This window comes from Sturnira hondurensis, unplaced genomic scaffold (genome assembly GCF_014824575.4).
Source record: "Sturnira hondurensis isolate 20B ecotype Veracruz unplaced genomic scaffold, ASM1482457v3 Scaffold0012012, whole genome shotgun sequence".
In the NCBI taxonomy this organism is placed as follows: domain Eukaryota; kingdom Metazoa; phylum Chordata; class Mammalia; order Chiroptera; family Phyllostomidae; genus Sturnira; species Sturnira hondurensis.
The window spans coordinates 5,842,636-5,847,496 of record NW_028084643.1 but is presented as its reverse complement, the minus strand read 5'-3'; the positions used below and the strand labels follow the sequence as shown (position 1 = coordinate 5,847,496).

General features: G+C 36.7%; 1 pseudogene; it reads right to left on the bottom strand.

The window, feature by feature from the left end:
* Positions 1-2,523: 2,523 nt before the first annotated feature.
* On the bottom strand, positions 2,524-2,676 carry LOC118996994 (uncharacterized; annotated as a pseudogene).
* Positions 2,677-4,861: the final 2,185 nt, after the last annotated feature.

Here is a 4,861-nt window from a genome sequence, read left to right as displayed (position 1 = left end):
ACACCTTCAACCAGGGTCTAATAGGCTTGACTAGCATTTAATTAATACATTAGTATTAATGCTTTTCTCCCTGAAGCACTGAGCATAATGTGACTCAGGAGAGAAAGGAGAAGATGCAGCAGCCATGGGTGCTGTCATTAAGTTTGGAGTGGGAGCTGGGGAACTGTAGGTGATTTGTAGGAGCAATGTTGATATAGGAGCTCTGAAGATATCACAAAATATGTCAGGTTTCATACTGAAATGGGAAGAACCAGAGATTCAGAGATTATATAGCATAGTGGATACATATGTATGTTGGTGTATGACAACTTGGCTTTAAAACAATGACTTGCTCGCTTTGCCACATAGAGCAGAGCAATCGTGTATAGTTGTGCAGGGTGTGCACTGCCCAGATTCTCTCAGTTGGCTGATCATTCAGCCAATGATCTACTTGCACCTGAAGAGAGGGAAATCTTTTTCTCATCCCCACAAAGTTGTTTGATTGTTTGTTTTTACCTTGAAGGTACTAGTTAATATCTTTGAGTTTCAGTTCCTTCATCTTTTTTTTCCAATTTTTTTTAAATTTAATTATTTTTCAAGTACAGTTTTCTGTCTATTACTCCCAACCCATCCCACCCCCATGCTTCCCCCTCCCATTTCCACCCTTCTCATTTGTTGTCCATGTATCCTTTATATATGTTCCTCTAAATCCCTCCCCTATTTCCCCTGAAATTCCCTCCCCTCTCCCCTCTGGTCACTGTCAGCCTGTTCTCTTTCAGTGTCTTTGGTTATATTTGGCTTGCTTGTGCATTTTGTTGTTTAGCTTCCTGTTAAAGGTGAGATCATATGGTATTTGTCCTTCAACACCTGGGTTATTTCACTCAGCATAATGCTTTCCAGTTCCATTTATGCTGTTGCAAAAGGTAGGAGCTCCTTCTTTCTTTCTGCAGCATAAAATTCCATTGTGTATATGTACCATAGTTTTTTGATCCATTTATTTACTGATGGGCACCTAGATTGCTTCCAACTCTTGGCTATTGTAAATTGTGCTGCTATGAACATTGGGGTGCATATGTTCTTTGGGATTGGTGTTTTAGGGTTCTTAGGATACAATCCTAGCAGTGGAATTGCTGGGTCAAAAGGCAGTTCCTTCATCTTTGAGATATGCTTAGTAACATTTGTCTTGCAGGGTTGTTGTGATGGTTACAGAGAATATGTGTAAAGAGCCTCCCAAAATACATGAACTTAATTGGAGGCTGTTGGAGTAACAGGACTGTTGTTTTGTGTTCAGCTCTGTGTTTGTATGGAGGATTCTCTGCATCATATGATATCTTCTGGGAAATTATGAGATATTTGTGAAAAAATGTACACATTAACCATGTTCAGTAGGAAAGGCAGGGTAGCCAAAAGAATCAATCTGTCATGACAGAGGTTGGAGTGTATTACTATTTGTAAAATTATACTTCTTTGAAAAATGTTTTTTTTAAATCCTTTGTTCAGGAAAAGTCCATGTCTACTATGATTAATAATATGCAAAATAGTCCTTGAAAGGAAGCCTGTGATGAAAAATAGCAACATGTCATCAGCACAGAAAGAACACAGTGGAGTGGACTCTTAAGTTAGAGAGATCTCAAATTAGATCCTTTTTCTGCTCTTTCCTAGATTCATGTCTTTAAAAGGTTATTCCTGGAGCTCTAGATTCCTTAGTAAACACAGGTTATATAATAGACTATATAACAGAACTATCTTATGCTTTTTCTGTGATAATTAAATGAGCTCATAACATAAATAACTTATAAAATACTAATAGTTTTATTATACAAAATAATAATTTTTAAATATTTTATTTATTTACTTTTTTTAGAGAGTGGGGAAAGGGGAGAAAGAGAGGGAGAGAAACATCAATGCGTGGTTGCCTCTTGCACACCCCATACTCAGGCCCTGCCCTGCAGCTCAGGCATGTGCCCTGACTGGGAATCAAATTAACTACCCTTTGGTTCACAGCCCACACTCAAATCCACTGGCCTACACCAGCCAGGGCATAACAGTTTTATTATTATCATCATTGAGTAGGAGCAAGCACTTTGACTTCATCCATTTCTGAATTTTTAATTTTTCTAGAATGAGCATGAATTATAACAAAAATATAGTCATAATTATAAAAATATGGAAGACAGGTGAAAGCTGTGAAAGCTGTATGTAAGGAGGCAGATACTTTTTTCAAAATCAAAATCAATGAAATGTTTTCAGGATCATGTCAGTTAGAACAGTGATTTTTTTATGTAAGTAGATTTTTTTTCCTATTTTTTTTAAATCCTCACTTGTGGACATTTTTATTTGCTTTTATAGAGAGAATGAGGGAAGGAGAGAGAGAAGCATCAATGTGACAGAAGCATCCATTGCCTGCCTTCATGTGCACCCCAGGCCAGAGATCCATGCTGGAACCAGGGATCCTATGCGTCCCGAATGGGGATTGGATACACCTGCGCCTGGACCTGGGCTAAACCCACAACTTAGATATGCACCCTGACTGGTAATAAAACCCTCAAGCGTTGGGTTACAGGATGATGCTCCAACCATGGAGTCAACACAAACCAGGGCGAGATTTTTTTTCAAGTATTGGGAAAAGTTTTCAATTAGCAATAATCACAATTCAGATAAACCTCGTTGACTACAATACTGCCACTGTGTGAAGCTGAGGGGTTTTTTTTTCCAAGTAAATGCTTCTATGTACCTATTTTCCAATGACCTGCTGAGGTAGTGTCTGAGTCACCAATAGAGAGGAAAGGAGTGAGTGACCAGGGTAAGATTGCCAGATTTAGGGGGAAAAAAATAACAGGACAAGCAGTTAAATTTGAATTTTAGATAAACGATGAGTTTAAAATTTTACTATAAATATGCCTCATGTAATATTTAAACTAAAATGGTATTCATTGTTTTATGAAATAAAATTTTAACTGGGCACTTTATGTTTTATCTGCCAAGTCTACCAAGGGCTTAGTCATTGAAAAACTCACATCAGTTACCTTTCCTAAAGCAAGGAATCTATTTCCCAAGGTTGAGCTAATTTCTCCCTAAGCTACTAAAAGAGGAAACAGAGCAAGCCACCAAGGCCATCTACAGCTTTCTCTTTACTTAAGGAATAATGAAGTCGAAAAAAAGCAAAACAAAACACACACACATAAAAACTGAGCAGAGCTGTTGAGGAGAATAAAACTGAGCAGAGAAGTGACAGTGTGACATCACAAGGCTCAGCCTTTGGTGTAGTAGCATAAAACAGAGAGGGAGTGATGAAACGAGGAGGTACTTGCCATGTAGTATCAGCAAGGCTAGCAATGTCTTAGAATGGTCTTTGAATCAATTTTTCACGGCAAGCATAAATTCATTTTTCCTAAGTGATCAAGGTATGAGAGGGGTTATTTTTTCAAATTTAAAAACCTCAGCAACTTCTATTGATGTGGGGAGTTACGAAGGGAAAGCATATTAGGGAAAGGAGTTGAATGCTGTCAACACTGGAACCTCAAATGAGACGTGTGTAAATCTGAAGTGTATCTGGGACCAGGAGCACTAAGTTCTCAGAAAGATACATCTACACTTGCATTCTATAGTGTTCCCCGGGGCACATGTTTTTAAAGGGACCATCTCTAATATTCTGAGGTGAAGACAGTTTTTGTATAGTTGAAGATTTGGTCAGTTAAGTAGTTATTCAGATTAGTGATTACCTAAGTAGTAACTAACAGCATGTTAATATATCATTAGAAAGTTAATTTGTTGATTGAAATAAATGAAAAGGTGGAAGGTAATTTCCATTACACTTTCACCATTAATATTTTCCATCTGAGTGAAAGAAAATTTAGGTTGACAGTCCTGATTGTTTTATTATTTATTAAAATTCGTAAGCATTACTTTGAACACTGTAGAATTATTTTAATGTAAATTAAAAAATTACTATGTAGGTGGGTTCTAAACTTTAATCTTAAATCTGCTTTCTTGTGTATGATAAGGAAAGTGCTTTAGCATGCATTTGTGTGTAAAAGATTTTGCCTTTTAGTATATTTTGGTGAGAAGAAGTTTTAGAACAATTAATAATGCATTAGTTGACAGTTTATAATTGCTTTTAAAAAAATTCAAATGTCTCACTATACCAATTTGTGATTTCTCCCTCAGCCATCTGCCAAGCTAGGTTCTTTAAACGTGTTTTGTTTTACATATGTGGCCTACTTTTAAAGTCTCAACATTTTTTCTGGCTCTGCTTTGAACAGACACTAAATTCAAATTACTGAATATGTTAATGTTCCACAGTTTTATACAAATATAAGCATTGCAGAAAATTTAGATACTGTTATCACTTGAGAAATATTGCTTGTTAAACTGTATTTAGTTGAGTGCATTCTTCTTGATAAAGTAATCTTAGTATTTCTCTTCTATTTAAGAGACTATGTCTGATAGCTAGAAAATAAATCAGTTTTAAGGTTGTCCTGGACTTTTGATTATTCTCAAATTTTTGTGAAAAAATATTTTTCCTGCACCCACTAGTGATAGGCCAGTCTCACAAACATACTTTCTGAAAGTAAAAAGGATAAAATTCTTTTTATTTGTTTGTTTGTTTGCTTGTTTTTATTTTAATTGTTGTTCAAGTACAGTTTTCTGTCTTTTACTCCCATCCCAGACCATCCCCAGCCCTCTCCACCTCCCTCCCATTTCCAACCCCTCCCCTCTTAGTTGTTCTCCATGTGTCCCTTATACTTGTTCCTGTAAACCCTTCCCCTTTTCTGCTGAAATTCCCTCCCCTCTCCCCTCTGGTCACTGTCCCCCTGTTCTCTATTTCAGTGTCTTTGGTTATATTTTGCTTGCTTGTTTGTTTCGTCATTTAGGTTCCTGT